General features: G+C 45.5%; 44 non-coding genes across 44 annotated transcripts; all 44 read left to right on the top strand.

The window, feature by feature from the left end:
- The first annotated feature begins 78 nt into the window (after window positions 1–78).
- Window positions 79–197, top strand: LOC126685608 (5S ribosomal RNA). Its single transcript, XR_007643706.1, has one exon. It is a non-coding gene; the product is annotated as a 5S ribosomal RNA (ribosomal RNA).
- Window positions 198–429: 232 nt separating this feature from the next.
- Window positions 430–548, top strand: LOC126683509 (5S ribosomal RNA). Its single transcript, XR_007641729.1, has one exon. It is a non-coding gene; the product is annotated as a 5S ribosomal RNA (ribosomal RNA).
- Window positions 549–773: 225 nt separating this feature from the next.
- Window positions 774–892, top strand: LOC126684427 (5S ribosomal RNA). Its single transcript, XR_007642606.1, has one exon. It is a non-coding gene; the product is annotated as a 5S ribosomal RNA (ribosomal RNA).
- A 232-nt stretch (window positions 893–1,124) lies between these two features.
- LOC126683520 (5S ribosomal RNA) lies at window positions 1,125–1,243 on the top strand. The gene has a single exon (XR_007641740.1). It is a non-coding gene; the product is annotated as a 5S ribosomal RNA (ribosomal RNA).
- Window positions 1,244–1,468: 225 nt separating this feature from the next.
- LOC126684897 (5S ribosomal RNA) lies at window positions 1,469–1,587 on the top strand. The gene has a single exon (XR_007643062.1). It is a non-coding gene; the product is annotated as a 5S ribosomal RNA (ribosomal RNA).
- A 225-nt stretch (window positions 1,588–1,812) lies between these two features.
- LOC126685065 (5S ribosomal RNA) lies at window positions 1,813–1,931 on the top strand. The gene has a single exon (XR_007643220.1). It is a non-coding gene; the product is annotated as a 5S ribosomal RNA (ribosomal RNA).
- A 218-nt stretch (window positions 1,932–2,149) lies between these two features.
- On the top strand, window positions 2,150–2,268 carry LOC126683531 (5S ribosomal RNA). Its single transcript, XR_007641751.1, has one exon. It is a non-coding gene; the product is annotated as a 5S ribosomal RNA (ribosomal RNA).
- A 218-nt stretch (window positions 2,269–2,486) lies between these two features.
- LOC126684589 (5S ribosomal RNA) lies at window positions 2,487–2,605 on the top strand. Its single transcript, XR_007642762.1, has one exon. It is a non-coding gene; the product is annotated as a 5S ribosomal RNA (ribosomal RNA).
- Window positions 2,606–2,837: 232 nt separating this feature from the next.
- Window positions 2,838–2,956, top strand: LOC126684428 (5S ribosomal RNA). The gene has a single exon (XR_007642607.1). It is a non-coding gene; the product is annotated as a 5S ribosomal RNA (ribosomal RNA).
- Window positions 2,957–3,188: 232 nt separating this feature from the next.
- LOC126683543 (5S ribosomal RNA) lies at window positions 3,189–3,307 on the top strand. The gene has a single exon (XR_007641762.1). It is a non-coding gene; the product is annotated as a 5S ribosomal RNA (ribosomal RNA).
- Window positions 3,308–3,525: 218 nt separating this feature from the next.
- LOC126684429 (5S ribosomal RNA) lies at window positions 3,526–3,644 on the top strand. Its single transcript, XR_007642608.1, has one exon. It is a non-coding gene; the product is annotated as a 5S ribosomal RNA (ribosomal RNA).
- A 232-nt stretch (window positions 3,645–3,876) lies between these two features.
- Window positions 3,877–3,995, top strand: LOC126684380 (5S ribosomal RNA). Its single transcript, XR_007642560.1, has one exon. It is a non-coding gene; the product is annotated as a 5S ribosomal RNA (ribosomal RNA).
- A 218-nt stretch (window positions 3,996–4,213) lies between these two features.
- On the top strand, window positions 4,214–4,332 carry LOC126684574 (5S ribosomal RNA). The gene has a single exon (XR_007642747.1). It is a non-coding gene; the product is annotated as a 5S ribosomal RNA (ribosomal RNA).
- A 218-nt stretch (window positions 4,333–4,550) lies between these two features.
- On the top strand, window positions 4,551–4,669 carry LOC126683554 (5S ribosomal RNA). The gene has a single exon (XR_007641773.1). It is a non-coding gene; the product is annotated as a 5S ribosomal RNA (ribosomal RNA).
- Window positions 4,670–4,887: 218 nt separating this feature from the next.
- LOC126684590 (5S ribosomal RNA) lies at window positions 4,888–5,006 on the top strand. The gene has a single exon (XR_007642763.1). It is a non-coding gene; the product is annotated as a 5S ribosomal RNA (ribosomal RNA).
- A 232-nt stretch (window positions 5,007–5,238) lies between these two features.
- Window positions 5,239–5,357, top strand: LOC126684430 (5S ribosomal RNA). Its single transcript, XR_007642609.1, has one exon. It is a non-coding gene; the product is annotated as a 5S ribosomal RNA (ribosomal RNA).
- A 232-nt stretch (window positions 5,358–5,589) lies between these two features.
- LOC126684381 (5S ribosomal RNA) lies at window positions 5,590–5,708 on the top strand. The gene has a single exon (XR_007642561.1). It is a non-coding gene; the product is annotated as a 5S ribosomal RNA (ribosomal RNA).
- Window positions 5,709–5,926: 218 nt separating this feature from the next.
- Window positions 5,927–6,045, top strand: LOC126683566 (5S ribosomal RNA). The gene has a single exon (XR_007641785.1). It is a non-coding gene; the product is annotated as a 5S ribosomal RNA (ribosomal RNA).
- Window positions 6,046–6,263: 218 nt separating this feature from the next.
- Window positions 6,264–6,382, top strand: LOC126684591 (5S ribosomal RNA). The gene has a single exon (XR_007642764.1). It is a non-coding gene; the product is annotated as a 5S ribosomal RNA (ribosomal RNA).
- Window positions 6,383–6,614: 232 nt separating this feature from the next.
- Window positions 6,615–6,733, top strand: LOC126683578 (5S ribosomal RNA). The gene has a single exon (XR_007641796.1). It is a non-coding gene; the product is annotated as a 5S ribosomal RNA (ribosomal RNA).
- Window positions 6,734–6,958: 225 nt separating this feature from the next.
- On the top strand, window positions 6,959–7,077 carry LOC126683589 (5S ribosomal RNA). The gene has a single exon (XR_007641807.1). It is a non-coding gene; the product is annotated as a 5S ribosomal RNA (ribosomal RNA).
- Window positions 7,078–7,295: 218 nt separating this feature from the next.
- Window positions 7,296–7,414, top strand: LOC126683601 (5S ribosomal RNA). The gene has a single exon (XR_007641818.1). It is a non-coding gene; the product is annotated as a 5S ribosomal RNA (ribosomal RNA).
- Window positions 7,415–7,646: 232 nt separating this feature from the next.
- LOC126684818 (5S ribosomal RNA) lies at window positions 7,647–7,765 on the top strand. The gene has a single exon (XR_007642987.1). It is a non-coding gene; the product is annotated as a 5S ribosomal RNA (ribosomal RNA).
- A 232-nt stretch (window positions 7,766–7,997) lies between these two features.
- Window positions 7,998–8,116, top strand: LOC126684432 (5S ribosomal RNA). The gene has a single exon (XR_007642611.1). It is a non-coding gene; the product is annotated as a 5S ribosomal RNA (ribosomal RNA).
- A 232-nt stretch (window positions 8,117–8,348) lies between these two features.
- On the top strand, window positions 8,349–8,467 carry LOC126684382 (5S ribosomal RNA). The gene has a single exon (XR_007642562.1). It is a non-coding gene; the product is annotated as a 5S ribosomal RNA (ribosomal RNA).
- A 218-nt stretch (window positions 8,468–8,685) lies between these two features.
- On the top strand, window positions 8,686–8,804 carry LOC126683612 (5S ribosomal RNA). Its single transcript, XR_007641829.1, has one exon. It is a non-coding gene; the product is annotated as a 5S ribosomal RNA (ribosomal RNA).
- Window positions 8,805–9,022: 218 nt separating this feature from the next.
- LOC126684592 (5S ribosomal RNA) lies at window positions 9,023–9,141 on the top strand. Its single transcript, XR_007642765.1, has one exon. It is a non-coding gene; the product is annotated as a 5S ribosomal RNA (ribosomal RNA).
- A 232-nt stretch (window positions 9,142–9,373) lies between these two features.
- Window positions 9,374–9,492, top strand: LOC126683624 (5S ribosomal RNA). Its single transcript, XR_007641840.1, has one exon. It is a non-coding gene; the product is annotated as a 5S ribosomal RNA (ribosomal RNA).
- A 225-nt stretch (window positions 9,493–9,717) lies between these two features.
- LOC126683635 (5S ribosomal RNA) lies at window positions 9,718–9,836 on the top strand. Its single transcript, XR_007641851.1, has one exon. It is a non-coding gene; the product is annotated as a 5S ribosomal RNA (ribosomal RNA).
- A 218-nt stretch (window positions 9,837–10,054) lies between these two features.
- LOC126684433 (5S ribosomal RNA) lies at window positions 10,055–10,173 on the top strand. Its single transcript, XR_007642612.1, has one exon. It is a non-coding gene; the product is annotated as a 5S ribosomal RNA (ribosomal RNA).
- Window positions 10,174–10,405: 232 nt separating this feature from the next.
- Window positions 10,406–10,524, top strand: LOC126684819 (5S ribosomal RNA). Its single transcript, XR_007642988.1, has one exon. It is a non-coding gene; the product is annotated as a 5S ribosomal RNA (ribosomal RNA).
- A 232-nt stretch (window positions 10,525–10,756) lies between these two features.
- Window positions 10,757–10,875, top strand: LOC126684434 (5S ribosomal RNA). The gene has a single exon (XR_007642613.1). It is a non-coding gene; the product is annotated as a 5S ribosomal RNA (ribosomal RNA).
- A 232-nt stretch (window positions 10,876–11,107) lies between these two features.
- Window positions 11,108–11,226, top strand: LOC126684575 (5S ribosomal RNA). Its single transcript, XR_007642748.1, has one exon. It is a non-coding gene; the product is annotated as a 5S ribosomal RNA (ribosomal RNA).
- Window positions 11,227–11,444: 218 nt separating this feature from the next.
- On the top strand, window positions 11,445–11,563 carry LOC126684435 (5S ribosomal RNA). Its single transcript, XR_007642614.1, has one exon. It is a non-coding gene; the product is annotated as a 5S ribosomal RNA (ribosomal RNA).
- Window positions 11,564–11,795: 232 nt separating this feature from the next.
- Window positions 11,796–11,914, top strand: LOC126685081 (5S ribosomal RNA). Its single transcript, XR_007643234.1, has one exon. It is a non-coding gene; the product is annotated as a 5S ribosomal RNA (ribosomal RNA).
- A 218-nt stretch (window positions 11,915–12,132) lies between these two features.
- On the top strand, window positions 12,133–12,251 carry LOC126683646 (5S ribosomal RNA). Its single transcript, XR_007641862.1, has one exon. It is a non-coding gene; the product is annotated as a 5S ribosomal RNA (ribosomal RNA).
- Window positions 12,252–12,469: 218 nt separating this feature from the next.
- LOC126684594 (5S ribosomal RNA) lies at window positions 12,470–12,588 on the top strand. The gene has a single exon (XR_007642767.1). It is a non-coding gene; the product is annotated as a 5S ribosomal RNA (ribosomal RNA).
- A 232-nt stretch (window positions 12,589–12,820) lies between these two features.
- On the top strand, window positions 12,821–12,939 carry LOC126683657 (5S ribosomal RNA). The gene has a single exon (XR_007641873.1). It is a non-coding gene; the product is annotated as a 5S ribosomal RNA (ribosomal RNA).
- A 225-nt stretch (window positions 12,940–13,164) lies between these two features.
- On the top strand, window positions 13,165–13,283 carry LOC126683668 (5S ribosomal RNA). Its single transcript, XR_007641884.1, has one exon. It is a non-coding gene; the product is annotated as a 5S ribosomal RNA (ribosomal RNA).
- A 218-nt stretch (window positions 13,284–13,501) lies between these two features.
- LOC126684576 (5S ribosomal RNA) lies at window positions 13,502–13,620 on the top strand. Its single transcript, XR_007642749.1, has one exon. It is a non-coding gene; the product is annotated as a 5S ribosomal RNA (ribosomal RNA).
- Window positions 13,621–13,838: 218 nt separating this feature from the next.
- On the top strand, window positions 13,839–13,957 carry LOC126684436 (5S ribosomal RNA). The gene has a single exon (XR_007642615.1). It is a non-coding gene; the product is annotated as a 5S ribosomal RNA (ribosomal RNA).
- A 232-nt stretch (window positions 13,958–14,189) lies between these two features.
- LOC126684384 (5S ribosomal RNA) lies at window positions 14,190–14,308 on the top strand. The gene has a single exon (XR_007642564.1). It is a non-coding gene; the product is annotated as a 5S ribosomal RNA (ribosomal RNA).
- A 218-nt stretch (window positions 14,309–14,526) lies between these two features.
- Window positions 14,527–14,645, top strand: LOC126683680 (5S ribosomal RNA). The gene has a single exon (XR_007641896.1). It is a non-coding gene; the product is annotated as a 5S ribosomal RNA (ribosomal RNA).
- A 218-nt stretch (window positions 14,646–14,863) lies between these two features.
- On the top strand, window positions 14,864–14,982 carry LOC126684595 (5S ribosomal RNA). Its single transcript, XR_007642768.1, has one exon. It is a non-coding gene; the product is annotated as a 5S ribosomal RNA (ribosomal RNA).
- The last annotated feature ends 101 nt before the right edge of the window (window positions 14,983–15,083 follow it).

Consider the following 15,083-nt stretch of genomic DNA (forward strand, 5'->3'; position numbering starts at 1 on the left):
ACTTTTAAAGATAGTTTTTATTTTGGTTGAATGAGTTGCAAGGCAGCAGATATATACGATGATCGTGCAAGGTGTGACGGGTGCGATCATACCAGCACTAATGCACCGGATCCCATCAGAACTCCGAAGTTAAACGTGCTTGGGCGAGAGCAGTACTAGGATGGGTGACCTCCTGGGAAGTCCTCGTGTTGCACCCCTTTTTGGCATTTTTGCGGTCCGCGCCTGCATTTTTTTAATTATTATCGCCTATCGCGTAAACAGAACGAGTAACGAGCAACGAGCAACGAGCACCGGTGAATTGCAATGCAGGGACTAAACGGGAAATATGAAAAAGTTCAGGGACCAAAACGTACTTTTAAAGATAGTTTTTATTTTGGTTGAATGAGTTGCAAGGCAGCAGATATATACGATGATCGTGCAAGGTGTGACGGGTGCGATCATACCAGCACTAATGCACCGGATCCCATCAGAACTCCGAAGTTAAACGTGCTTGGGCGAGAGCAGTACTAGGATGGGTGACCTCCTGGGAAGTCCTCGTGTTGCACCCCTTTTTGGCATTTTTGCGGTCCGCGCCTGCATTTTTTTAATTATTATCGCCTATCGCGTAAACAGAACGAGTAACGAGTAACGAGCACCGGTGAATTGCAATGCAGGGACTAAACGGGAAATATGAAAAAAATCAGGGACCAAAACGTACTTTTAAAGATAGTTTTTATTTTGGTTGAATGAGTTGCAAGGCAGCAGATATATACGATGATCGTGCAAGGTGTGACGGGTGCGATCATACCAGCACTAATGCACCGGATCCCATCAGAACTCCGAAGTTAAACGTGCTTGGGCGAGAGCAGTACTAGGATGGGTGACCTCCTGGGAAGTCCTCGTGTTGCACCCGTTTTTTGCATTTTTGCGGTCCACGCGTGCATTTTATTAATTATTATCGCCTATCGCATAAACAGAACGAGTAACGAGTAACGAGCAACGAGCACCGGTGAATTGCAATGCAGGGACTAAACGGGAAATATGAAAAAGTTCAGGGACCAAAACGTACTTTTAAAGATAGTTTTTATTTTGGTTGAATGAGTTGCAAGGCAGCAGATATATACGATGATCGTGCAAGGTGTGACGGGTGCGATCATACCAGCACTAATGCACCGGATCCCATCAGAACTCCGAAGTTAAACGTGCTTGGGCGAGAGCAGTACTAGGATGGGTGACCTCCTGGGAAGTCCTCGTGTTGCACCCCTTTTTGGCATTTTTGCGGTCCGCGCCTGCATTTTTTTAATTATTATCGCCTATCGCGTAAACAGAACGAGTAACGAGTAACGAGCACCGGTGAATTGCAATGCAGGGACTAAACGGGAAATATGAAAAAGTTCAGGGACCAAAACGTACTTTTAAAGATAGTTTTTATTTTGGTTGAATGAGTTGCAAGGCAGCGGATATATACGATGATCGTGCAAGGTGTGACTTGTGCGATCATACCAGCACTAATGCACCGGATCCCATCAGAACTCCGAAGTTAAACGTGCTTGGGCGAGAGCAGTACTAGGATGGGTGACCTCCTGGGAAGTCCTCGTGTTGCACCCCTTTTTTGCATTTTTGCGGTCCGCGCCTGCATTTTTTTAATTATTATCGCCTATCGCGTAAACAGAACGAGTAACGAGTAACGAGCACCGGTGAATTGCAATGCAGGGACTAAACGGGAAATATGAAAAAGTTCAGGGACCAAAACGTACTTTTAAAGATAGTTTTTATTTTGGTTGAATGAGTTGCAAGGCAGCAGATATATACGATGATCGTGCAAGGTGTGACGGGTGCGATCATACCAGCACTAATGCACCGGATCCCATCAGAACTCCGAAGTTAAACGTGCTTGGGCGAGAGCAGTAATAGGATGGTTGACCTCCTGGGAAGTCCTTGTGTTGCACCCCTTTTTGGCATTTTTGCGGTCCGCGCCTGCATTTTTTTAATTATTATCGCCTATCGCGTAAACAGAACGAGTAACGAGCACCGGTGAATTGCAATGCAGGGACTAAACGGGAAATATGAAAAAGTTTAGGGACCAAAACGTACTTTTAAAGATAGTTTTTATTTTGGTTGAATGAGTTGCAAGGCAGCAGATATATACGATGATCGTGCAAGGTGTGACGGGTGCGATCATACCAGCACTAATGCACCGGATCCCATCAGAACTCCGAAGTTAAACGTGCTTGGGCGAGAGCAGTACTAGGATGGGTGACCTCCTGGGAAGTCCTCGTGTTGCACCCCTTTTTGGCATTTTTGCGGTCCGCGCCTGCATTTTTTTAATTATTATCGCCTATCGCGTAAACAGAACGAGTAACGAGCACCGGTGAATTGCAATGCAGGGACTAAACGGGAAATATGAAAAAAATCAGGGACCAAAACGTACTTTTAAAGATAGTTTTTATTTTGGTTGAATGAGTTGCAAGGCAGCAGATATATACGATGATCGTGCAAGGTGTGACGGGTGCGATCATACCAGCACTAATGCACCGGATCCCATCAGAACTCCGAAGTTAAACGTGCTTGGGCGAGAGCAGTACTAGGATGGGTGACCTCTTGGGAAGTCCTCGTGTTGCACCCGTTTTTTGCATTTTTGCGGTCCGCGCGTGCATTTTATTAATTATTATCGCCTATCGCATAAACAGAACGAGTAACGAGTAACGAGCAACGAGCACCGGTGAATTGCAATGCAGGGACTAAACGGGAAATATGAAAAAGTTCAGGGACCAAAACGTACTTTTAAAGATAGTTTTTATTTTGGTTGAATGAGTTGCAAGGCAGCAGATATATACGATGATCGTGCAAGGTGTGACGGGTGCGATCATACCAGCACTAATGCACCGGATCCCATCAGAACTCCGAAGTTAAACGTGCTTGGGCGAGAGCAGTACTAGGATGGGTGACCTCCTGGGAAGTCCTCGTGTTGCACCCGTTTTTTGCATTTTTGCGGTCCGCGCGTGCATTTTATTAATTATTATCGCCTATCGCATAAACAGAACGAGTAACGAGTAACGAGCAACGAGCACCGGTGAATTGCAATGCAGGGACTAAACGGGAAATATGAAAAAGTTAAGGGACCAAAACGTACTTTTAAAGATAGTTTTTATTTTGGTTGAATGAGTTGCAAGGCAGCAGATATATACGATGATCGTGCAAGGTGTGACGGGTGCGATCATACCAGCACTAATGCACCGGATCCCATCAGAACTCCGAAGTTAAACGTGCTTGGGCGAGAGCAGTACTAGGATGGGTGACCTCCTGGGAAGTCCTCGTGTTGCACCCCTTTTTGGCATTTTTGCGGTCCGCGCCTGCATTTTTTTAATTATTATCGCCTATCGCGTAAACAGAACGAGTAACGAGCACCGGTGAATTGCAATGCAGGGACTAAACGGGAAATATGAAAAAGTTAAGGGACCAAAACGTACTTTTAAAGATAGTTTTTATTTTGGTTGAATGAGTTGCAAGGCAGCAGATATATACGATGATCGTGCAAGGTGTGACGGGTGCGATCATACCAGCACTAATGCACCGGATCCCATCAGAACTCCGAAGTTAAACGTGCTTGGGCGAGAGCAGTACTAGGATGGGTGACCTCCTGGGAAGTCCTCGTGTTGCACCCGTTTTTTGCATTTTTGCGGTCCGCGCGTGCATTTTATTAATTATTATCGCCTATCGCATAAACAGAACGAGTAACGAGTAACGAGCAACGAGCACCGGTGAATTGCAATGCAGGGACTAAACGGGAAATATGAAAAAGTTAAGGGACCAAAACGTACTTTTAAAGATAGTTTTTATTTTGGTTGAATGAGTTGCAAGGCAGCAGATATATACGATGATCGTGCAAGGTGTGACGGGTGCGATCATACCAGCACTAATGCACCGGATCCCATCAGAACTCCGAAGTTAAACGTGCTTGGGCGAGAGCAGTACTAGGATGGGTGACCTCCTGGGAAGTCCTTGTGTTGCACCCCTTTTTGGCATTTTTGCGGTCCGCGCCTGCATTTTTTTAATTATTATCGCCTATCGCGTAAACAGAACGAGTAACGAGCACCGGTGAATTGCAATGCAGGGACTAAACGGGAAATATGAAAAAGTTTAGGGACCAAAACGTACTTTTAAAGATAGTTTTTATTTTGGTTGAATGAGTTGCAAGGCAGCAGATATATACGATGATCGTGCAAGGTGTGACGGGTGCGATCATACCAGCACTAATGCACCGGATCCCATCAGAACTCCGAAGCTAAACGTGCTTGGGCGAGAGCAGTACTAGGATGGGTGACCTCCTGGGAAGTCCTTGTGTTGCACCCCTTTTTGGCATTTTTGCGGTCCGCGCCTGCATTTTTTTAATTATTATCGCCTATCGCGTAAACAGAACGAGTAACGAGCACCGGTGAATTGCAATGCAGGGACTAAACGGGAAATATGAAAAAGTTCAGCGACCAAAACGTACTTTTAAAGATAGTTTTTATTTTGGTTGAATGAGTTGCAAGGCAGCAGATATATACGATGATCGTGCAAGGTGTGACGGGTGCGATCATACCAGCACTAATGCACCGGATCCCATCAGAACTCCGAAGTTAAACGTGCTTGGGCGAGAGCAGTACTAGGATGGGTGACCTCCTGGGAAGTCCTCGTGTTGCACCCCTTTTTGGCATTTTTGCGGTCCGCGCCTGCATTTTTTTAATTATTATCGCCTATCGCGTAAACAGAACGAGTAACGAGCACCGGTGAATTGCAATGCAGGGACTAAACGGGAAATATGAAAAAAATCAGGGACCAAAACGTACTTTTAAAGATAGTTTTTATTTTGGTTGAATGAGTTGCAAGGCAGCAGATATATACGATGATCGTGCAAGGTGTGACGGGTGCGATCATACCAGCACTAATGCACCGGATCCCATCAGAACTCCGAAGTTAAACGTGCTTGGGCGAGAGCAGTACTAGGATGGGTGACCTCTTGGGAAGTCCTCGTGTTGCACCCGTTTTTTGCATTTTTGCGGTCCGCGCGTGCATTTTATTAATTATTATCGCCTATCGCATAAACAGAACGAGTAACGAGTAACGAGCAACGAGCACCGGTGAATTGCAATGCAGGGACTAAACGGGAAATATGAAAAAGTTCAGGGACCAAAACGTACTTTTAAAGATAGTTTTTATTTTGGTTGAATGAGTTGCAAGGCAGCAGATATATACGATGATCGTGCAAGGTGTGACGGGTGCGATCATACCAGCACTAATGCACCGGATCCCATCAGAACTCCGAAGTTAAACGTGCTTGGGCGAGAGCAGTACTAGGATGGGTGACCTCCTGGGAAGTCCTCGTGTTGCACCCGTTTTTTGCATTTTTGCGGTCCGCGCGTGCATTTTATTAATTATTATCGCCTATCGCATAAACAGAACGAGTAACGAGTAACGAGCAACGTGCACCGGTGAATTGCAATGCAGGGACTAAACGGGAAATATGAAAAAGTTTAGGGACCAAAACGTACTTTTAAAGATAGTTTTTATTTTGGTTGAATGAGTTGCAAGGCAGCAGATATATACGATGATCGTGCAAGGTGTGACGGGTGCGATCATACCAGCACTAATGCACCGGATCCCATCAGAACTCCGAAGTTAAACGTGCTTGGGCGAGAGCAGTACTAGGATGGGTGACCTCCTGGGAAGTCCTTGTGTTGCACCCCTTTTTGGCATTTTTGCGGTCCGCGCCTGCATTTTTTTAATTATTATCGCCTATCGCGTAAACAGAACGAGTAACGAGCACCGGTGAATTGCAATGCAGGGACTAAACGGGAAATATGAAAAAGTTTAGGGACCAAAACGTACTTTTAAAGATAGTTTTTATTTTGGTTGAATGAGTTGCAAGGCAGCAGATATATACGATGATCGTGCAAGGTGTGACGGGTGCGATCATACCAGCACTAATGCACCGGATCCCATCAGAACTCCGAAGTTAAACGTGCTTGGGCGAGAGCAGTACTAGGATGGGTGACCTCCTGGGAAGTCCTCGTGTTGCACCCCTTTTTGGCATTTTTGCGGTCCGCGCCTGCATTTTTTTAATTATTATCGCCTATCGCGTAAACAGAACGAGTAACGAGCACCGGTGAATTGCAATGCAGGGACTAAACGGGAAATATGAAAAAAATCAGGGACCAAAACGTACTTTTAAAGATAGTTTTTATTTTGGTTGAATGAGTTGCAAGGCAGCAGATATATACGATGATCGTGCAAGGTGTGACGGGTGCGATCATACCAGCACTAATGCACCGGATCCCATCAGAACTCCGAAGTTAAACGTGCTTGGGCGAGAGCAGTACTAGGATGGGTGACCTCTTGGGAAGTCCTCGTGTTGCACCCGTTTTTTGCATTTTTGCGGTCCGCGCGTGCATTTTATTAATTATTATCGCCTATCGCATAAACAGAACGAGTAACGAGTAACGAGCAACGAGCACCGGTGAATTGCAATGCAGGGACTAAACGGGAAATATGAAAAAGTTCAGGGACCAAAACGTACTTTTAAAGATAGTTTTTATTTTGGTTGAATGAGTTGCAAGGCAGCAGATATATACGATGATCGTGCAAGGTGTGACGGGTGCGATCATACCAGCACTAATGCACCGGATCCCATCAGAACTCCGAAGTTAAACGTGCTTGGGCGAGAGCAGTACTAGGATGGGTGACCTCCTGGGAAGTCCTCGTGTTGCACCCCTTTTTTGCATTTTTGCGGTCCGCGCCTGCATTTTTTTAATTATTATCGCCTATCGCGTAAACAGAACGAGTAACGAGTAACGAGCACCGGTGAATTGCAATGCAGGGACTAAACGGGAAATATGAAAAAGTTCAGGGACCAAAACGTACTTTTAAAGATAGTTTTTATTTTGGTTGAATGAGTTGCAAGGCAGCAGATATATACGATGATCGTGCAAGGTGTGACGGGTGCGATCATACCAGCACTAATGCACCGGATCCCATCAGAACTCCGAAGTTAAACGTGCTTGGGCGAGAGCAGTACTAGGATGGGTGACCTCCTGGGAAGTCCTCGTGTTGCACCCCTTTTTGGCATTTTTGCGGTCCGCGCCTGCATTTTTTTAATTATTATCGCCTATCGCGTAAACAGAACGAGTAACGAGCACCGGTGAATTGCAATGCAGGGACTAAACGGGAAATATGAAAAAGTTAAGGGACCAAAACGTACTTTTAAAGATAGTTTTTATTTTGGTTGAATGAGTTGCAAGGCAGCAGATATATACGATGATCGTGCAAGGTGTGACGGGTGCGATCATACCAGCACTAATGCACCGGATCCCATCAGAACTCCGAAGTTAAACGTGCTTGGGCGAGAGCAGTACTAGGATGGGTGACCTCCTGGGAAGTCCTCGTGTTGCACCCCTTTTTTGCATTTTTGCGGTCCGCGCGTGCATTTTATTAATTATTATCGCCTATCGCATAAACAGAACGAGTAACGAGTAACGAGCAACGAGCACCGGTGAATTGCAATGCAGGGACTAAACGGGAAATATGAAAAAGTTAAGGGACCAAAACGTACTTTTAAAGATAGTTTTTATTTTGGTTGAATGAGTTGCAAGGCAGCAGATATATACGATGATCGTGCAAGGTGTGACGGGTGCGATCATACCAGCACTAATGCACCGGATCCCATCAGAACTCCGAAGCTAAACGTGCTTGGGCGAGAGCAGTACTAGGATGGGTGACCTCTTGGGAAGTCCTCGTGTTGCACCCGTTTTTTGCATTTTTGCGGTCCGCGCGTGCATTTTATTAATTATTATCGCCTATCGCATAAACAGAACGAGTAACGAGTAACGAGCAACGAGCACCGGTGAATTGCAATGCAGGGACTAAACGGGAAATATGAAAAAGTTCAGGGACCAAAACGTACTTTTAAAGATAGTTTTTATTTTGGTTGAATGAGTTGCAAGGCAGCAGATATATACGATGATCGTGCAAGGTGTGACGGGTGCGATCATACCAGCACTAATGCACCGGATCCCATCAGAACTCCGAAGTTAAACGTGCTTGGGCGAGAGCAGTACTAGGATGGGTGACCTCCTGGGAAGTCCTCGTGTTGCACCCGTTTTTTGCATTTTTGCGGTCCGCGCGTGCATTTTATTAATTATTATCGCCTATCGCATAAACAGAACGAGTAACGAGTAACGAGCAACGAGCACCGGTGAATTGCAATGCAGGGACTAAACGGGAAATATGAAAAAGTTAAGGGACCAAAACGTACTTTTAAAGATAGTTTTTATTTTGGTTGAATGAGTTGCAAGGCAGCAGATATATACGATGATCGTGCAAGGTGTGACGGGTGCGATCATACCAGCACTAATGCACCGGATCCCATCAGAACTCCGAAGTTAAACGTGCTTGGGCGAGAGCAGTACTAGGATGGGTGACCTCCTGGGAAGTCCTTGTGTTGCACCCCTTTTTGGCATTTTTGCGGTCCGCGCCTGCATTTTTTTAATTATTATCGCCTATCGCGTAAACAGAACGAGTAACGAGCACCGGTGAATTGCAATGCAGGGACTAAACGGGAAATATGAAAAAGTTTAGGGACCAAAACGTACTTTTAAAGATAGTTTTTATTTTGGTTGAATGAGTTGCAAGGCAGCAGATATATACGATGATCGTGCAAGGTGTGACGGGTGCGATCATACCAGCACTAATGCACCGGATCCCATCAGAACTCCGAAGTTAAACGTGCTTGGGCGAGAGCAGTACTAGGATGGGTGACCTCCTGGGAAGTCCTCGTGTTGCACCCCTTTTTTGCATTTTTGCGGTCCGCGCCTGCATTTTTTTAATTATTATCGCCTATCGCGTAAACAGAACGAGTAACGAGCACCGGTGAATTGCAATGCAGGGACTAAACGGGAAATATGAAAAAAATCAGGGACCAAAACGTACTTTTAAAGATAGTTTTTATTTTGGTTGAATGAGTTGCAAGGCAGCAGATATATACGATGATCGTGCAAGGTGTGACGGGTGCGATCATACCAGCACTAATGCACCGGATCCCATCAGAACTCCGAAGTTAAACGTGCTTGGGCGAGAGCAGTACTAGGATGGGTGACCTCTTGGGAAGTCCTCGTGTTGCACCCGTTTTTTGCATTTTTGCGGTCCGCGCGTGCATTTTATTAATTATTATCGCCTATCGCATAAACAGAACGAGTAACGAGTAACGAGCAACGAGCACCGGTGAATTGCAATGCAGGGACTAAACGGGAAATATGAAAAAGTTCAGGGACCAAAACGTACTTTTAAAGATAGTTTTTATTTTGGTTGAATGAGTTGCAAGGCAGCAGATATATACGATGATCGTGCAAGGTGTGACGGGTGCGATCATACCAGCACTAATGCACCGGATCCCATCAGAACTCCGAAGTTAAACGTGCTTGGGCGAGAGCAGTACTAGGATGGGTGACCTCCTGGGAAGTCCTCGTGTTGCACCCCTTTTTTGCATTTTTGCGGTCCGCGCCTGCATTTTTTTAATTATTATCGCCTATCGCGTAAACAGAACGAGTAACGAGTAACGAGCACCGGTGAATTGCAATGCAGGGACTAAACGGGAAATATGAAAAAGTTCAGGGACCAAAACGTACTTTTAAAGATAGTTTTTATTTTGGTTGAATGAGTTGCAAGGCAGCAGATATATACGATGATCGTGCAAGGTGTGACGGGTGCGATCATACCAGCACTAATGCACCGGATCCCATCAGAACTCCGAAGTTAAACGTGCTTGGGCGAGAGCAGTACTAGGATGGGTGACCTCCTGGGAAGTCCTCGTGTTGCACCCCTTTTTGGCATTTTTGCGGTCCGCGCCTGCATTTTTTTAATTATTATCGCCTATCGCGTAAACAGAACGAGTAACGAGCACCGGTGAATTGCAATGCAGGGACTAAACGGGAAATATGAAAAAGTTAAGGGACCAAAACGTACTTTTAAAGATAGTTTTTATTTTGGTTGAATGAGTTGCAAGGCAGCAGATATATACGATGATCGTGCAAGGTGTGACGGGTGCGATCATACCAGCACTAATGCACCGGATCCCATCAGAACTCCGAAGTTAAACGTGCTTGGGCGAGAGCAGTACTAGGATGGGTGACCTCCTGGGAAGTCCTCGTGTTGCACCCGTTTTTTGCATTTTTGCGGTCCGCGCGTGCATTTTATTAATTATTATCGCCTATCGCATAAACAGAACGAGTAACGAGTAACGAGCAACGAGCACCGGTGAATTGCAATGCAGGGACTAAACGGGAAATATGAAAAAGTTAAGGGACCAAAACGTACTTTTAAAGATAGTTTTTATTTTGGTTGAATGAGTTGCAAGGCAGCAGATATATACGATGATCGTGCAAGGTGTGACGGGTGCGATCATACCAGCACTAATGCACCGGATCCCATCAGAACTCCGAAGCTAAACGTGCTTGGGCGAGAGCAGTACTAGGATGGGTGACCTCTTGGGAAGTCCTCGTGTTGCACCCGTTTTTTGCATTTTTGCGGTCCGCGCGTGCATTTTATTAATTATTATCGCCTATCGCATAAACAGAACGAGTAACGAGTAACGAGCAACGAGCACCGGTGAATTGCAATGCAGGGACTAAACGGGAAATATGAAAAAGTTCAGGGACCAAAACGTACTTTTAAAGATAGTTTTTATTTTGGTTGAATGAGTTGCAAGGCAGCAGATATATACGATGATCGTGCAAGGTGTGACGGGTGCGATCATACCAGCACTAATGCACCGGATCCCATCAGAACTCCGAAGTTAAACGTGCTTGGGCGAGAGCAGTACTAGGATGGGTGACCTCCTGGGAAGTCCTCGTGTTGCACCCGTTTTTTGCATTTTTGCGGTCCGCGCGTGCATTTTATTAATTATTATCGCCTATCGCATAAACAGAACGAGTAACGAGTAACGAGCAACGAGCACCGGTGAATTGCAATGCAGGGACTAAACGGGAAATATGAAAAAGTTAAGGGACCAAAACGTACTTTTAAAGATAGTTTTTATTTTGGTTGAATGAGTTGCAAGGCAGCAGATATATACGATGATCGTGCAAGGTGTGACGGGTGCGATCATACCAGCACTAATGCACCGGATCCCATCAGAACTCCGAAGCTAAACGTGCTTGGGCGAGAGCAGTACTAGGATGGGTGACCTCCTGGGAAGTCCTTGTGTTGCACCCCTTTTTGGCATTTTTGCGGTCCGCGCCTGCATTTTTTTAATTATTATCGCCTATCGCGTAAACAGAACGAGTAACGAGCACCGGTGAATTGCAATGCAGGGACTAAACGGGAAATATGAAAAAGTTCAGCGACCAAAACGTACTTTTAAAGATAGTTTTTATTTTGGTTGAATGAGTTGCAAGGCAGCAGATATATACGATGATCGTGCAAGGTGTGACGGGTGCGATCATACCAGCACTAATGCACCGGATCCCATCAGAACTCCGAAGTTAAACGTGCTTGGGCGAGAGCAGTACTAGGATGGGTGACCTCCTGGGAAGTCCTCGTGTTGCACCCGTTTTTTGCATTTTTGCGGTCCGCGCGTGCATTTTATTAATTATTATCGCCTATCGCATAAACAGAACGAGTAACGAGTAACGAGCAACGAGCACCGGTGAATTGCAATGCAGGGACTAAACGGGAAATATGAAAAAGTTAAGGGACCAAAACGTACTTTTAAAGATAGTTTTTATTTTGGTTGAATGAGTTGCAAGGCAGCAGATATATACGATGATCGTGCAAGGTGTGACGGGTGCGATCATACCAGCACTAATGCACCGGATCCCATCAGAACTCCGAAGTTAAACGTGCTTGGGCGAGAGCAGTACTAGGATGGGTGACCTCCTGGGAAGTCCTTGTGTTTCACCGATTTTTGGCATTTTTGCGGTCCGCGCCTGCATTTTTTTAATTATTATCGCCTATCGCGTAAACAGAACGAGTAACGAGCACCGGTGAATTGCAATGCAGGGACTAAACGGGAAATATGAAAAAGTTTAGGGACCAAAACGTACTTTTAAAGATAGTTTTTATTTTGGTTGAATGAGTTGCAAGGCAGCAGATATATACGATGATCGTGCAAGGTGTGACGGGTGCGATCATACCAGCACTAATGCACCGGATCCCATCAGAACTCCGAAGTTAAACGTGCTTGGGCGAGAGCAGTACTAGGATGGGTGACCTCCTGGGAAGTCCTCGTGTTGCACCCCTTTTTGGCATTTTTGCGGTCCGCGCCTGCATTTTTTTAATTATTATCGCCTATCGCGTAAACAGAACGAGTAACGAGCACCGGTGAATTGCAATGCAGGGACTAAACGGGAAATAAGAAAAAAATCAGGGACCAAAACGTACTTTTAAAGATAGTTTTTATTTTGGTTGAATGAGTTGCAAGGCAGCAGATATATACGATGATCGTGCAAGGTGTGACGGGTGCGATCATACCAGCACTAATGCACCGGATCCCATCAGAACTCCGAAGTTAAACGTGCTTGGGCGAGAGCAGTACTAGGATGGGTGACCTCTTGGGAAGTCCTCGTGTTGCACCCGTTTTTTGCATTTTTGCGGTCCGCGCGTGCATTTTATTAATTATTATCGCCTATCGCATAAACAGAACGAGTAACGAGTAACGAGCAACGAGCACCGGTGAATTGCAATGCAGGGACTAAACGGGAAATATGAAAAAGTTCAGGGACCAAAACGTACTTTTAAAGATAGTTTTTATTTTGGTTGAATGAGTTGCAAGGCAGCAGATATATACGATGATCGTGCAAGGTGTGACGGGTGCGATCATACCAGCACTAATGCACCGGATCCCATCAGAACTCCGAAGTTAAACGTGCTTGGGCGAGAGCAGTACTAGGATGGGTGACCTCCTGGGAAGTCCTCGTGTTGCACCCCTTTTTTGCATTTTTGCGGTCCGCGCCTGCATTTTTTTAATTATTATCGCCTATCGCGTAAACAGAACGAGTAACGAGTAACGAGCACCGGTGAATTGCAATGCAGGGACTAAACGGGAAATATGAAAAAGTTCAGGGACCAAAACGTACTTTTAAAGATAGTTTTTATTTTGGTTGAATGAGTTGCAAGGCAGCAGATATATACGATGATCGTGCAAGGTGTGACGGGTGCGATCATACCAGCACTAATGCACCGGATCCCATCAGAACTCCGAAGTTAAACGTGCTTGGGCGAGAGCAGTACTAGGATGGGTGACCTCCTGGGAAGTCCTCGTGTTGCACCCCTTTTTGGCATTTTTGCGGTCCGCGCCTGCATTTTTTTAATTATTATCGCCTATCGCGTAAACAGAACGAGTAACGAGCACCGGTGAATTGCAATGCAGGGACTAAACGGGAAATATGAAAAAGTTAAGGGACCAAAACGTACTTTTAAAGATAGTTTTTATTTTGGTTGAATGAGTTGCAAGGCAGCAGATATATACGATGATCGTGCAAGGTGTGACGGGTGCGATCATACCAGCACTAATGCACCGGATCCCATCAGAACTCCGAAGCTAAACGTGCTTGGGCGAGAGCAGTACTAGGATGGGTGACCTCCTGGGAAGTCCTTGTGTTGCACCCCTTTTTGGCATTTTTGCGGTCCGCGCCTGCATTTTTTTAATTATTATCGCCTATCGCGTAAACAGAACGAGTAACGAGCACCGGTGAATTGCAATGCAGGGACTAAACGGGAAATATGAAAAAGTTCAGCGACCAAAACGTACTTTTAAAGATAGTTTTTATTTTGGTTGAATGAGTTGCAAGGCAGCAGATATATACGATGATCGTGCAAGGTGTGACGGGTGCGATCATACCAGCACTAATGCACCGGATCCCATCAGAACTCCGAAGTTAAACGTGCTTGGGCGAGAGCAGTACTAGGATGGGTGACCTCCTGGGAAGTCCTCGTGTTGCACCCGTTTTTTGCATTTTTGCGGTCCGCGCGTGCATTTTATTAATTATTATCGCCTATCGCATAAACAGAACGAGTAACGAGTAACGAGCAACGAGCACCGGTGAATTGCAATGCAGGGACTAAACGGGAAATATGAAAAAGTTAAGGGACCAAAACGTACTTTTAAAGATAGTTTTTATTTTGGTTGAATGAGTTGCAAGGCAGCAGATATATACGATGATCGTGCAAGGTGTGACGGGTGCGATCATACCAGCACTAATGCACCGGATCCCATCAGAACTCCGAAGTTAAACGTGCTTGGGCGAGAGCAGTACTAGGATGGGTGACCTCCTGGGAAGTCCTTGTGTTGCACCCCTTTTTGGCATTTTTGCGGTCCGCGCCTGCATTTTTTTAATTATTATCGCCTATCGCGTAAACAGAACGAGTAACGAGCACCGGTGAATTGCAATGCAGGGACTAAACGGGAAATATGAAAAAGTTAAGGGACCAAAACGTACTTTTAAAGATAGTTTTTATTTTGGTTGAATGAGTTGCAAGGCAGCAGATATATACGATGATCGTGCAAGGTGTGACGGGTGCGATCATACCAGCACTAATGCACCGGATCCCATCAGAACTCCGAAGTTAAACGTGCTTGGGCGAGAGCAGTACTAGGATGGGTGACCTCCTGGGAAGTCCTCGTGTTGCACCCCTTTTTGGCATTTTTGCGGTCCGCGCCTGCATTTTTTTAATTATTATCGCCTATCGCGTAAACAGAACGAGTAACGAGCACCGGTGAATTGCAATGCAGGGACTAAACGGGAAATATGAAAAAAATCAGGGACCAAAACGTACTTTTAAAGATAGTTTTTATTTTGGTTGAATGAGTTGCAAGGCAGCAGATATATACGATGATCGTGCAAGGTGTGACGGGTGCGATCATACCAGCACTAATGCACCGGATCCCATCAGAACTCCGAAGTTAAACGTGCTTGGGCGAGAGCAGTACTAGGATGGGTGACCTCTTGGGAAGTCCTCGTGTTGCACCCGTTTTTTGCATTTTTGCGGTCCGCGCGTGCATTTTATTAATTATTATCGCCTATCGCATAAACAGAACGAGTAACGAGTAACGAGCAACGAGCACCGGTGAA

The sequence above is a fragment of the Mercurialis annua genome, linkage group LG5, assembly GCF_937616625.2.
Source record: "Mercurialis annua linkage group LG5, ddMerAnnu1.2, whole genome shotgun sequence".
In the NCBI taxonomy this organism is placed as follows: Eukaryota; Viridiplantae; Streptophyta; class Magnoliopsida; order Malpighiales; family Euphorbiaceae; genus Mercurialis; species Mercurialis annua.